Genomic DNA, 15767 nt, shown 5'->3' with positions numbered 1-15767 from the left:
TAGTTCATAATTCCTTTATGAAAATAAATCAAAAGTCAAATATTTATTAAATATGTTAAACCCAATTAAATTGTATGTCATGACATTTATCAATCTTTTGTTTTAGGAATTCTTTTGATATTAGAAATAAGAAAAGGATTGACATACTTAGTATCCTTAATATTTTAAGTACTCTTTCCAATTTTTTTTTTCTTTTTTCAGTTCAGCTTTGAGCATTGATAAGCACTCTTTAAAGAGAAACATTTTAATGTTTTGGAAGTGCTTTCCATAGTAATAAGCCTGTCCTCCCTTGACTCCTCAGCCCAGCTGACTAGCATAGCTAGGAAAGAGCCCGTCAGGCTGAAAGTTAATAAGAACTCAAGCTCATGGCTGTAATCACAGTGCTTTGGGAGGCTGAGATGGGAGGATCACTTGAGGCCCATAGGTCAAGACCAATCTGGGCAACATAGTCAGACCTAATTTTCTAACAACAAAAAAATTAGCAGGGGGTGGTGGGAGGCTGAGGCAGGAAGATCACTTGAACCCAGGAGTTCAAGGTTGCAGTGAGCTATGATCACACCACCGCAATACAGCCTGTGCAACAGCCTGTACAACCCTGTCTCCAAAAAGGGAACCCAAGTTTTCAATATGCATAGCCACATATAAACTAGAACTTAAGTTCTAAACATTCATGTAGAAGCAGAAACTAAGTGGACGCTCTAGGGTAGAGAAGGGCATAGAAAGTCAAACATGAGGCAAGATGATGACAAAGCAAAAATGCAGAGCAAACATAGATGCACATACAAAAACATAGTTTCTCCAGATGCCTAGATTTCCTAATAGCTTTCTAGTTCCCTTTACTGAGAGGCATAGCTACATACCAGTTCCTTCGGTGGGTTTCCAGTAAAACCTCTATCTCCCTTACTGCTCACAATCCCTTGTAGCCTTGCAATTTATAGCCCCTTCATTTGATCTGGCATTTGTGTTCTTCACAACAAAAACCTTACTAAAACCAGAGGCAAAATACAAACATGTAACTGTCATATAATGAAGAATAAATCTAGTCTTTGTCGCCTGTTCCTGGTACAGAGCTTCAGAGAGGCTTGGAATTTCCTGATTGATGGGAATGTCTTGGTTATTCATAAGGAGCCCCTTTGGACTATACCTGAGTTTATACTTAGGGGTGACTCAAGGTAGGGCTTCATATAGTTTCAAAGGACAGCCTGGCCATGCCAGAAAGACCAAGCATATGATTAGAGAGTTGGAACTTTTAGCCACACCCCCAGATGTTCAGAGAGCAAAGAGGAGCTGGAGAAGGAAGTTAATCACGTGGCCAATAAAACTCTGGACACTCAAAGCTCAAGGAGCTTCCTGGTGGGTGAACATTTTGTGTGCCTGGTAGTGTCAGAATTGAAATGAATTGCAGGATACCCAGTAAGTGTCAATTGGTGTCATAACAGTATCTATCACTCATTATTTACCTACCAACTAATGAAATTATTAACTTTTTTCCACCAAAGTAGTACATTTTCTTTAAGAAAAAAGGATAACCAACATGAACATTTTGGTGGCTAAACTTCAACATTTTTAACTCTACTAGGAGAATGCATCAAAGAGGTTACAAAACTTATCTCAATTTTCAATATGGAGGAAAATACTATTACCTGTATCAAATTATGCCCAGATACCACAGCCAATCTGTGTTTTTAAATCTTGTCAAATGAAGATGTCTATTATTTTAAACAAACTTCCTGTATTCTAATTACACTGATGTGAAACCACACAATAAAAATTTAATATTCCCATGCACTTCTTGAACGCCAATTTCCAAATAAACTGTGGGGAAGGAATGACACCAAAATTTTTAAATTAACACAGTTCTTTCATTTAACTATATGCATAGTATGAGAGCAAGAGGAAGCAAACAAAAATAGCCAATATAGTAAAGATTTTGTTTAAATCCTGTTATGCTCTTTAACATAACTTAAAGGACTCCCAATATTTTTTAGCATGCTCCAAATATAACAAGAATCATGTATTTAAACTCATTCTTATTAAACCGGCCCACTTCTGCCACTAAGCAGTTTGCACGTGATCAGTTACAGAAGGGTCCAATATTTATCTATTTTACACATTCAACTTATGTGCACAGGCCTGAGACTAGTATCCTTAGGAAGACCTGTTGCCAAGGTTGACCTTTTACTAGATTGTTTGTGCAAATAAAAGTAAGTCATGTTGAATACCTGCTTTCCTTCCGGGAATCTAGAATTTTGGTACATGCAAAGCAGAAAGTGCCTACAGTACCAACCTACAATAAAAACTCTGGTAGCCAAGTCTCTAATAGGCTTCCCTTGGAGTGTATGTTGAAGTATTGGGACTCCTCTGACTTTGAAACTTTGAAGAAAAAGTAGTTTATTTTCTTTTGTACAAGGGTATGGCCTTTTTACTGACCCTTAAAGTATTGCAAGATCAATCCAGCTCTTTTAGCAACCATATCGGGCAGGCCCAGGGAAAACAGTTCCCCAAAATTATTAACTTTCAAGGAAATCATCTGAGGGTCCCCCTTATTTGGGGCCCCTTCAAGGACCTTAGGCAAGTAAAGGGAAACTGAGGCTGATTTTCTGACAACCCTGATAGGTATATAGAAGCTTTCCAAAATTTAACTCAGGTATTTGACCTCATATGGAGGGATGTTATGTTGCTGCTAAGTCAAACCCTCACTGCAGAGCCAATATCTCTTAACAACCCTATTGAAACTCCTTTCTATGGCGTTTTTCCTTCTTTTGTGGTTCAAAATGGCTTCTATCTCTTTTCTAATGTTCTTCCAACCTGGGAAAAGTTAATTTTCCAAATCTTAAAATGCTTGGCGTAGAGTTGAGCTAGGGGAAAGGAAACCCAGAAGCCTGATATGCCAGCAAAAGGGTAAACATTTCTTACCAGTTGGGCTTTTGGCTTCTCTTTTCCTCTGCAAACTGGTAAAAGGGATAATAAGGATCACTGTTTATGTTCTCTGTAAATGTATAATTAATGAAAAAGGATTTGTAAGGTTGGTCTTAAGCTGTAGACAAGCTTGTATGCTTTGCATGTCTTTCTGTATGGTTCTGTCAAAGAAAGGGTATTGTAGGTTAGGATGCAGGCCCAGGACCCCATAAGCCTGCTGTTCAAGCCAGCCCAGCAAGTGTTTGGTGGCAAACTTGGCTATAGGCCTCCATCTTGTTTTATGTCTTTGGGAACATAATCTGTAACCCCATGGCAATACTTTGTCTCTGCCATTTTACAATGGTGACTGTCTTCTTGTACTAAATCATATAAGCCAGTTTGTCAATCTGGGTGGTGCCAGCTGATCCATCAAGAGCAGGGTTACAAAATATCTTAAGCACTGATCCTGAGAGCAGTTTAGGGAGGGTTAAAATCTTGTAGCCTCCAGCTACATGGCTCCTGGGCCACGGTTTCTAATCCTGTGGCTAGTTTCTTGGTCTGATTCCCAGGCAAGAGGGGAGTATATCTTGGGAAGTATATCGTCTTTGTTTGAGACAATAGACTATAAACCAGGCTCCTCCCAAAGTTGGTTCTGTCTATGCCCAGCAATGGGCAAGGACAGCTTGGGGATAGAAACAAAATGGAGCTGCTTGGGTGGGATCTCTTTCATTGTCTCAGTGACAGTTTTGCAATGACAGTTTCAAAAGCTTTCTATCACTCCTTTTAAAAATACCTTGTACACTTCTGGTTAAGTCATAACCTAATTAAGGCTCTGGCTTCACCTGTAAGGGAAATTTCTGTAAAGTTTAAAAGCTGAATATCTTAACTTCTTGGTGTGGCTAAACTCAAGCAATAAGGGATTTAAAAGGATTTTCTTAGAGAGTGCTTAATTAAAAGTAGATATTCAAGTTATAGGTATATTTAAAAGGCCTTTATGTTTTGCTCTTCTCAAATCTTGTTTTTTCTGGAAAAAGCCTCTTTTCTTCTCAGGTGACTGAACTATTTTTCTCCATTTTTTTGTCTTACCACTCTTAATGCATGCATAAAAGGCCCTAAAATAACTTCTGGTAGTATGGGACTTCTGGGGAAAAATAGAGGAGGTGCAACAAACACTGTTTTGGGAAAAAAACCTGTTTTCCTTATGAAATCCTAGCAATTAAAAGGAGATAGATCCCTCTCAAAATCAAAGGCTCTGTTCTGTTTTGCATTGTGTTTTCTGACAGTTTTGAGTTTTGGGGGTATCAGAAATTACTTCGCATTATGAGAGAGCTTTAGTGTGTAATAACTACGTAGAAAATACACTGTAAGGGATGGCTAATAGTAGTTATAAATCAGAGAAGCATGCTGTTGGCCACCTGGAAGATAAGGAAACATCCACACCCACCACTGGGAGATGAGTCTCCCATCAGGAATGGGCTGATTACAAAATAAGCCAATTGGCTTTGGGTTGCCTTGCAATGAAATGCATGGTGGAAGAACTACACCATCTTCTCTCGTAGCATCTACATGGTCTTTTCATAAATTAAGCATTAAAATAAAAGCATAGCAAGGAGGTCTTAAGGCACTAATCTGCCCTTTAGTAAAAGGGTTATAAAATATTTGTAAAGATTTCACCTCACGGTCAAATTGGTTAGGATTAGATGGAATAATCTATAAGGTTTCATGTAAATGAACAAAATTTTCATGTCATAATAAAGGCTAATGAAAGGTTTTTGCCTTTTGAGTCATCATTTTGGCAAAATAATTTATGGCCATCTAGAAATTGTCCTTCCTGATGCCTGGCTTTTTGGATGGTTCAGAGGGAACCTAAAACATTCAGAAAAGAGGTAAACAGGATCATTTGACATTTTTAATCACATGAAATTGCCAAAATGATGTCCAATCTTAAGTTATATTTTGGCGAATAATATTAATATATGTTCCAAAATTGTATGGGATTTCTAAAATTCTAATGTCTAAGTATATGCTATCAATCATAATTAAGGGTAAAGTTATTATAAACCACGAAGATAAATAAACTTCTTTGTCAGCCATATTTTTAACCATTAACTATCCTGGAAGCTTATCATTCACAGATAATTGTTGTCTTGCTTTGTTCCTTCTCAAAAGACAGTTTATAATCAAGCTATATTAAGGACTTTAACAGGTATTCTCAAATGTAAGTTTTTAATAGCTTTAAAGATTATGACATTGAAATAAAGAATATATGGGACTCAGAAACAACTGACATGTTGACAAAGATTAAACAAAACAAAAGTTAACTAAGTAGACCACACTCAGAAAAGTAAAGCAACCTTTTTAACTTTTGCTTGGAATATTGCTGATCCTTGTTTTAATTTTTATAGTGAAGGAAAGTTATTTTAAACTATTTATGGCTTTTAATAATTGAGAAAGATATTCCCCTGTGAACAAAATTTGAAGCATGTTTATTTTTCTCTGCCTGGTTCCTCTAGAATTTGGAAACTATCTGTGAATACTCTTAACTTATGGCAATATAGTTGTTTGCATCAGTGCAGTAAGACTCCATTTTTCTTTGTCAACTAAACACAACTGGGAAAACTGGTTATTTTATCAAGGCTTTGACTGAAAAGGTGTGTTTCCCTTTAAGGAATCAAGCTTCACATGCAAAGCCAATAAAAGCCCCTTGGGGAGAAGTGGCCTCATACCTTGTCTCCATAGTCCTCACACAGGGTTCCTAACCTGTGGTTGGTAAAAAAAAAATGTCACTTTCTAACAGGCCTGGAAGCTCCGAGTTTACTTTGGGACCTCAAGAGGAGAGGATCACCCAATTCACATGTATTAGAGGATACAAACCCATGGCTGGGCTCAGCTTTAAAAGTCTTATCTGAAATTCCTTGTGGAACAGAGTTTCATCAAAGCCAATCCAAAAGGCCTATGCTACACTTTATGCAAATAATTAGGCCAAGTATAAGTTCACTCATAATTGGTTTTTACCAAAAATGAGGACTAGAGAGAAAAATTTTGCTCCAAAACTTATCATACATTTGTCATTAAATCCTAGTCTCATTAATTGTTTTTATGCTTTTTGCCTACATTTTAGACTAATCCTGCTTATTCTTGTAATCAAGTGATCTTCTGCAGCTTAGAAAAATAAAAAAAGGGATGGGTAATGTAAAAATGTGAATCAACATGCTAGTTCTGGGCAATTATCTTGCAAATTCTGCCAGGTAATGAAAGTGAGTAAGGTGCCCATAACCCAGAGGTTTCTTTGTTTGGGAAAATAAAACCAAGGAACTTCATAGACCCCCAAAGGGTAATTCTATATCTTGGCAAGTAAAATTTTAGATGGAAATTACCTACCACACCACACTTGTGGGAATTGCTGTCCTCACCCTATTTGCAATAGGGTTATACATGGTAGCACCTTCTAACTGAAATATTGGACAGAGTTTTCACTTGGAACATATCCATGCTATCAATATTTTTGTTAGGCTCTTTTCCATGGCTACGAACCATGTTTCAGAGTCCTGAGAGTATTCGCTGCACCTTCTATGACTAAAATTACATTTGGTAAGGAAGTAGTCAACTGTAAAAAGATAAATTATAAGGACATTCACTATATCTGACATACAAGAAGGTAAATAATCTTCAATGTGTCCGTTTATTAATTTACTACAAGAAACATACCCATCAATGTAACCAGAATACTTGTTTCCACATAAAGAGTACATTCTTTTCCTACAGCCAAATTAGAATCATAAAATTGCTTGATTAAGCACAAAATCAAAATAGGTGGCATCATTAGAAAAAAATATATCCTCAATAATATCAAAGAAATCTGGTATTTAAAAGTCTATACAAAGGCCAGGCACGGTGGCTCATGCCTGTAATCCTAGCACTTTGGGAGGCCAAGATGGGAAGATCACCTGAGGCTAGGAGTTTGAGACCAGCCTGGCCAACATGATGAAACCCCATCTCTACTAAAAAATACAAAAATTAGCTGGGTATGGTGGCACATGCCTGTAATCCCAGCTACTCGGGAGGCTGAGGCATAAGAATAGCTTGAACCTGAGAGGCAGGGGTTGCAGTGAGCTGAGATTGCGCCCCTACACTCCAGCCTGGGTGACATATCGAGACTCTGTCTCAAAAAAATAAAAATCAATAATAAAAGTCTATACACCAAAAGTTTCATAGTAGTTTCAGTTGAGTGACAAGATTATAGCTTATCTTGATTATATTTATTTCTTTATGTGTTATCTAAATTGTTTATAAGTATCTCTATTTTTTGTTTTGTTTTGAGACAGGATCTGGCTCTGTCACCCAAGTTAGAGTGCAGCGACGCGATCATAGCTCATTGCAGTCTTCAACTCCTGGGCTCAGCAATAATCCTGCCTCTGCCTCCTGGGCTTGTGAATGAAATTGGCAGGTAAATTTCTAAAATGGTCTCATGACATTACTTCAGACTATAGCATCTGGCTGAAACTTAGTTCCTAATGTTGCTGCTTCAGTAAGAGTTGGAACAGTATAAACAGAAGCATCTTTAGAAACGTATATATAAGATGAGGGACATATGTGCTTAGTGGCCAAGATGTAGAAATGCAATATGAACACATCTGAACCAAGTGGTGGCCACACTCACATTCCCACTGAAGGTAAACTGTCCCACCCACAGTTCTGAAGAACATAGTTCTGGGAAGCAGTCCTAGACAGCAATGATTTTTAGAATATGATCTGCCTTGTAGTCCAAAGCAGAAAGTACTAGATGTGGGGGACACTTCCCAGGTGCTATTATGTATCATCACGAAACTCAAAAAGTAACTATCCAAGCAAGGCAGAGTTAAGCCACTGAAATTCTTACACTAAGGAATAAAGTCTGTGAAATGCAAAATAAATAGAATTTGTGAAATACAAAAAAGTTGGAAAACATGAAATAAATCCCCTTGGGCACTATGTCATACACTGGAGCAACAAGCAACATTTAATTATGAATAGTTGAAAATTTATGGGGAAGCAGAATGCAAACTTAGTAAAGGTTGAGTCAACAATAAGGAAGGCACTGAACAGACACACAGAGAAATTAAATGTTAAAGGTGGTTATACTAGGATGGATGACACAAATCCTTGCTGCTGACATTCCCAGATCTGTCTTGAAATGAAATTTCCAAACTCAGGAAACTGAATTAAAATTTTTCTTTAAATTTTAATTGTCTCTACTCAAATACAGAATTTTCCTTACTTGAATTCTTGTGAGATCCCTGTCAATCTAAGAGGCTGAACAAGGCCAGCCTTGGGTGGTCCAAATTGCTTGGGTGGTCCCAATTGCTTGGCTGGCCCAAGAGATGTTCATTTCTTAACAATACAAGAGCCTACAGAAATTGCTAAAAGGATTTCAGCCACAACTGAAGTTCACCAAGAATGAGTTTTCTGGAAGTAAAGTGTCACAGTAGGGAGTAAGGAAATAAGAATCCCCACCAAACATAAGAGAATAGAATGATAATAGTCCCTATTAGACCATGACAAGGCTGCAAATTAGGCATTTAAAGCTATCAAAGATGATGCTGTGAGGATCCTGGCAACTTTTGTAATAGACCAACTTTAAATATTTTGTAAATGGCCAGGCAGCAAATATTTTAGGATTTGTAGGCCATATGGTCTCTGTCCCAATTACTCCGCTCTGCTACTGAAGCATAAATAAGCAGCCATACACAAACACCCATAAGATTGAGTGTGAGGCCGGCGCAGTGGCTCATGCCTGTCATCCCAGTACTTTGGGAGGCTGAGGCAGGTGGGTCACCTGAGGTCAGGAGTTCAAGACCAGACTGACCTACATGAAGAAACCCTCGTCTCTACTAAAAATACAAAATTAGCCAGGCGTGGTGGTACATGCCTGTAATCCCAGCTACTTGGGAGGCTGAGGCAGTAGAATCACTTGAACCCGGGAGGTGGAGGTTGTGGTGAGCTGAGATCGCACCACTGCACTCCATTCTGGGCAACAAGAGCGAAACTCCATCTCAAAAAACAAACAAAAAAAAGAATGAGTGTGACTGTTCCAATACATTTTTATTTATGGACACTGACACTTGAATTTCTTATAATTTTCATATTAGGTATGATTCTGATTTTTTCAACAATTAAAAAATGTAAACAATTATTTTTGCTCACAGACTGTATAAAAATAAGTGGTTGGCCAGATCTGGCTCTTGGGCCAGTATGCTGGATGAACTCTGATATACAGAATTGGGAGGCTGCATCAAAGATAGTCCTTTACCTTATTTTTCTTTGAAGATGCTGTATTTTAATATGCTTAAGGATATTTTGATGTCCCTGGCGATACTCCGTGTAAACTGCCTGATTAGTGAAATACTGTTGCTCTATTTTTCTTACCATCTTAACTACTTTAAGTATATACAGTTCAGTAGTACTAAGTATATTCACATTTTTGTGCAACCAATCTCCAGAACTTTTTCATCTTTCAAAACTGAAACTCTATACCCATTAAACAATGCTCCTTTTCCCCCTCCCCCGGCCCCTGGCAACCACCCTGGCACCCCCTGGCAACTACTTTCTGTTTTTATTAATTTGGCTCATGCTTCAGGCTACCAGATACCATCATTCCGGGACACAAGAACTAGACAGCAATTTGTGTTACTATCTACAGTGGCAGAGGTGAATACATTAGGGATTCTATACATGAAAATTATAATATGTTAAGGGGCTCTAGGTTAAAAATATTATGTAAATATCCAGGCGTGGTGGCTCACATCTGTCATCCCAGCACTTTGGGAGGCCAAGGCAGCAGATCACCTGAGGTCAGAAGTTCAAGAACAGCCTAGCCAATATAGGGAAACTCCATCTCTATAAAAATACAAAAATTAGCCAGGCATGATGGCAGGTGCCTGTTATCCTAGCCACTTGGGAGGCTGAGGCGAGAGAATCGCTTGAACCCAGGAAGCAGAGGTTGTAGTGAGCCAAGATCACGCCACTGCACTCCAGCCTGGGCAACAGAGCAAGAGTACATCAAAAAAAAAATGTAAATAATATTTAATATATAAATATTAAGAAATATCTGGCTGCCACATAATAAAATACACCTGTCACAGCAGTCATGATGTCTGCCAACACACCCTCAGCCTCTTCTAAGAAAAACAGAATTGCACAAAATGCTTACTGAATACATAGCCATAGAAAATGATGTTTAAAATTTTTAGTACAGATGAGGTCTTTTAAAAAATGGAACCACTGTCAACAGTAGAGCTTTGGAATAATGACTCTTACCAGATGGTGCATTTTATAGGAAGTGTTGTGAACATTAGTAGGGATATGTTCAGTTGTCATAATGATTAGATTGAGGTCACCACTGACACTTAGTGGAAAGCAGTCAGGGATATAAGATATTCTACAATGTAGCAGCCAGTCCCTCAAAGCAAAAAACTGAAATATACCACTAGACTCATTATAAATTCAAATAGTACTTGGGTACATAAGAATGAAAACTTTAACATGAAGTGAAACAAACAACTCAGTAATTCAGGATGTTGTCAGGAAAATGCACAGGGGCTCCTGCCTGTAATCCCAGCACTTTGGGAGGGTGAGGCAGGCGGATCACCTGAGGTCAAGAGTTCAATACCAGCCTGGCCAACATGGTGAAATCCCGTCTTTACTAAAAATATAAAAATTAGCCAGGAGTGGAAGTGAGTACCTGTAATCCCAGCTACTCAGGAAGCTGAGGCAAAAAAAAATCGCTTGAACCCAGGAGGTAGAGGTTGCAATGAGCCAAGATTATGCCACTGCACTCCAGGCTGGGCAACGGAGCTAGACTCCATCTCAAAACAAACAAACAAAAAACCCAGAATAGGTGCGTTGGCTTAAGGTTTCATTACTGTGACAAATTACAAATCTAGTTGAAAAATTGAGTCTAATACCTGTTACTACATACTGTTAAACTGACAAATTTAGTTACAAATAAGACACACTTGTTCAGGGAAGGTAGAAAGCTGAGGGGGTTCTTAAAAGCTTCCTTGAATCCCTTACTATGCTGAGGGGATTGGCCACCCGAAGTCTCCAATTAGATTCCTGTGAAATACCAGATTGCCAAACTGTCATATGTATAGCTTCACAACCTCTTCCTCTTACTTGACTTAGCCTAAGTAAGTTTCTATTGCTTGTAAACAAACTCCAAACATGATTTTTTGTTTTTTTGGAGACAGGCTCTTGCTCTGTTGCTCAGGCTTCAGTGCAGTGGTGCTTTCATGGCTCACTGCAACCTCCATCTCCCGGGCTCAAGCTATACTCCTACTTCAGCCTGGGACTACAGACACCAGCCACCATGCCCAGCTAATGCTTTTTAAAATTTTTTGTACAGATGAGGTCTTGCTATGTTGCCCAGGCTGGTCTCAAACTCCTCGGCTCAAGTGATCCACCCACCTTGACCTCCTGAAGCGCTAAGATTATAGGCATGAGCCACCACACCTGGCCTGATTGTTTTTAAATGGCAGTAAGAACAGGGTTGGACAGCAAGGGCAAATCACATATGTGGCACATTCAGAACTGGTTGTGTTTCCAGTAGAAAGCACTGAGAATATCATCCATAGGGCAAAATGGAATACTAATAATCCTCATCTACCTTTGCCTTTGTACTGGAAACCAGATCTTACTTAAGCCCACCAAAGGCAAGGTTTGGGCCTGCCACAGCTGATTTCAAAAAGACAAAGGAATGTAAGTCACGTGTTCAAAATGCCTTAAGTGGCTACTCAGGTAATATACAAAAGTAAGACCAAGCTAGTTAGTATACAATATGGTAAACCAGAGAGAAGAAGGCCCTTCTTTAAAATGAGCCTACCACTGCTTGGCCTCAATGTGAATTTAGACCCCATCTTCTGATATTTCAGGAGAAAATAAAAATCCAGATTTTTATCTAAAATCTTTTCAATTTTTAAACATGCACTTGATTTTAGAGAAATACTGTGTGTGCAAAAAAGAACTGTCTACAGGAATGATCTAGTCCAGAGGATACCAGGTTGCAAAAAATATCTTATAAAGTTGTTTAAACCATAGTAAGAAATATTATACAATTATACTGGACCAAAGACATACATACATACATACAAACATATAGCTGCGACAAAAATTTCACAAAACAATACAGTCATCCCTCGGTATCCATGGAAGATATCCAGGAATCCCTACAGATTCTAAAATCCATGGATATGCACATCCCTTATATAAAATGGTATATTTACATATACCCTATATATATCTTCCCATCCCTTTAAATCTCTAGGTTATTTATAATAACTAATACAATGTAAACACCATATAGTTATACTGTATTTTTACAAATTTGTATTATTTTGTATTGTTGCACTTTTTTCCAAATATTTTTTATCTGTGGTGGTGGAACCCAAAGATATGGAACTGTGGATACAGAACACCTCCTGGCGATGCCTGATGATGCCCTTTGCCAGATGAAGGCTAGTATTTTCTTTGCCAGATGAAGGCTGATATTTTCTTATTTCCTTATCTGTATTCTATCGAAATCTATTATTTCCTAATCTATTTTATTTTAATATACACAATTGCATTCAAAACTGTGGCCCAGTTTTAAACACTGCCCAAGGGAAACTGCCAAGCCCCTGGCTGAGTTGAAGAGGTAATGGTACATACCCATGTTTCATACCAGGATAAGCCAAAACTATGAAGAAATAGAAGCTATGAGATTATAAAAGCATTTATAAACATATTCTCTTGGCCTGAAACATTTTAAAACATTTGAAGCTGCCTGCCTCAACCCGATCGGTTCCAGGATCCCCCATAGATATTCAAGATCTTTAAATAAAATGCTCTAGTAATTGCATACAACCTATACACATCCTCTCATATACTTTAAATCATCCCTAGATTTAATAAAAAAGCCTGAAGCCAATCAGGCTTTTTGTAGACAGCTGGTAATCTTAAGCAGACATTTCCACTGGGCAACAATCAGCAGGAGTAAAGTACTAAAGTCTTCCCCTTTGAAGGAAATGTGTCCCAATTAAACATGTCAAATACTCCCTACTATCCTCCTAGAAGCGTCAGTTGCCCTTTACCATCCCATTTGCACCCTTGTTTATATTTTAAAGAAATCGCTCTTCTAATGTCTCTATCAAAGATGATTGAACAAAAGATCACCTCTCTCACACACAAGTCAATGTTTCAAGAAAAGAAGAAAACACCAGAACCATCTTATACATTTATGGCATCTGGATCCAACAGGCATTTGCAATTGCAGTCCTTGAAACAAAGGAGAGAGAAGTGGAACAGTCAGTTGTTAATGGATACATTTAAGCTATAAGAAACAAGCAAAGTAAAAGCAGCAAAACAGGGTAATCATCACATTAATGACAGGACACAAAACTGAAGATCCACAAACTACTGCTGCTAGTATATAAATATCTAACTAAACTGGGATACAACAGGCATAGTAAATTTGTCTTTTCAGGAATTTGTCTTTTTGTTTTTTCCTTTTTGTGGAGAACGGGGTCTCGCTATATTGCCCAGGCAGGTCTCGAACTCCTGGGCTCAAGCTATCCTCCCGCCTCTGCCTCCCTAAGAGCTGGGATTACAGGCATGAGCCACAGTGCCCGGCCCTTTTCAGGAATTTGAATTGAGCTATCAAAAGTCATCACAGTTAGCAAGGAAACTGAAGCTAAAAGAATAAACAGCAAGCTAACACAATGCAGAGGTGAAATCAAGAGGGTCATAAGCAAGCAAAACTTATGAGAAAGATGAAACCATAAGTAAGCAGAACGTATAAATAGGCTAAAAATCTGAGATGGAGGACCGAGCACGGTGGCTCATGCCTGTAATCCCAGCACTTTGGGAGGCCGAGCGGATCGACTGATGTCAGGAAATGGAGATCAGCCTGGCCAACTTGGTGAAACCCCGTCTGTACTAAAAATACAAAAACTAGCTAGACATGGTGGCAGATACCTGTAATCCCAGCTACTCGGGAGGTTGAGCAGGAGAATCACTTGAACCCAGGAGGCGGAGGTCACGGTGAACTGAGATCTCACCACTGCACTCCAGCCTGGGTGACAGAGCAAGATTCCATCTCAAAAAAAAAAAAGATGAAAAAAACCAAAGTGGATGGGTGAGCCAATACTTAAGACACAAAAGATAAGCAGAGACAAAGTAGCAAGTTACACAGATGGCACAACGCTAATAGAAAGATGTACAAACTCTGGCTGCTGAGTTTCCTAGAGCTTCTCTGAATCCAGTTCCCATCCCTAACAGGCATAATCATATTAAGGTCCTCTTGGTATCCACAGCAGGATTGGTTCCAGAATCCCCCACAGATATTCAAGTCTTTTATATAAAATGTTCTAGTAAATGCATACAACCTATACACATCCAGATCACCTGTATGTGAAACTACATGTGATCCAAGTCACCATTATTCCCTCACAGGCAGCCTGCAAATAACTTGTCATTATGTGAGATCAAAAGAGAATTTGTTTCTAGCAATCACAAGTGCCTAACCAATAGCAAGAAGCAGAACAGCCCCGCTAGGAGGAATGCAGTTTAGGAAACTGGCTACGAACCTGAAGAGAATCCTATTTGTTTTGAAGATGTTGTGCAAACCAGCTTGTGAGATCATGGAACTTTTAGAGCTTTTACCCAGGAGAAAGTGAGTTTTTAAGACACTTCATAGATGCTGCGATTAAGCAGCTTCAGAGAGCTAAATCAGATAGAATGAATGTGTCATAGTGTTACCCACGCCCAAAATCTTTCTAAAGAAAAACTTTCTTTGCCAGGCAAACATGTCTGCTAAGAAAGCATTCTTTTGACCAACTATCCCTCCTCCAAATCCAAAGTTAGTCGGACCAAGAGCAAGTAAGGCTCAGACCCAAGGGCATACATCCACAAGCTGGTCAATAAATAGCCTATGACTTGTGACATGAAAGCCCTCCCCAAACAAGGTTAAGATGAGAAAATTAGATTCAATTTGCAATTGAGAAAAACACAAGAACAGAAACTCAGCAGCTGAAGTGAATGGATACATGGTAAAAGAACATACCACAGCTACGTAAGAAGCATGAAAGATTTAAATATATCAACTTGTGAGGAGTAGGCACAGGAGTTAGAAGCTATAAATAAGCAGAAACTGGTCAGGCATGGTGGCTCATGCCTGTAATCCCAGCACTTTGGGAGATCAAGGCGGGAAGATCACTTGAGGCCAGAAGTTCAGTAATAGCCTGGGCAACATAGCGAGACCCTGCCTCTATTAGTTAAAAAAAAATAAAGAAGCAGAAACTATCCATTAGCAATAGGATAAAGAATAGAAATGAGGAAGTCAGTATGTAGCAGGAAGGGAGTTCATGGCAGTAATGTAATTTACTACATTCCTAGCAATTTACCTAATTAATTAAAGACATTCCTAATAAACTGAGCTAAATTGTCAAGTCAGAATACTGTATTATGGGCATGGCATGGTGGCTCACGCCTAAAATCCCAGCACTTTGGGAGGCTGAGGCAGGCAGATCGCTTTGAGCTCAGAAGTTTGAGATCAGCCTGGGCAACATAGCAAAACCCCATCTCTACAAAAAATACAAAAATGATCTGGGTGTAGTGGCGCACACCTGTAGTCTCAGCTTCTTAGGAGGCTGAGGTGAGATAATCTCTCGAGCCAGGAGGCAGAGGTTGCAGTGAGCCAAGATTGTACCACAGCACTCCAGCCTGGGTGACAGAGCAAGACCCTGTCTCAAAAAAAAAAAAGAATACTATATTATCATCTGGTATAAGGGAAAGAATACTGAGTGATGAGAACCAATAATGCCTATAAGCAGGAACAAATAAAAAGCATTTGTAGA

This window comes from Aotus nancymaae, unplaced genomic scaffold (genome assembly GCF_030222135.1).
Source record: "Aotus nancymaae isolate 86718 unplaced genomic scaffold, 86718_ANA_hifiasm-v0.15.2.pri h1tg000004l, whole genome shotgun sequence".
Lineage (NCBI taxonomy): Eukaryota > Metazoa > Chordata > Mammalia > Primates > Aotidae > Aotus > Aotus nancymaae.
Note: the sequence above shows the minus strand (reverse complement) of the source record.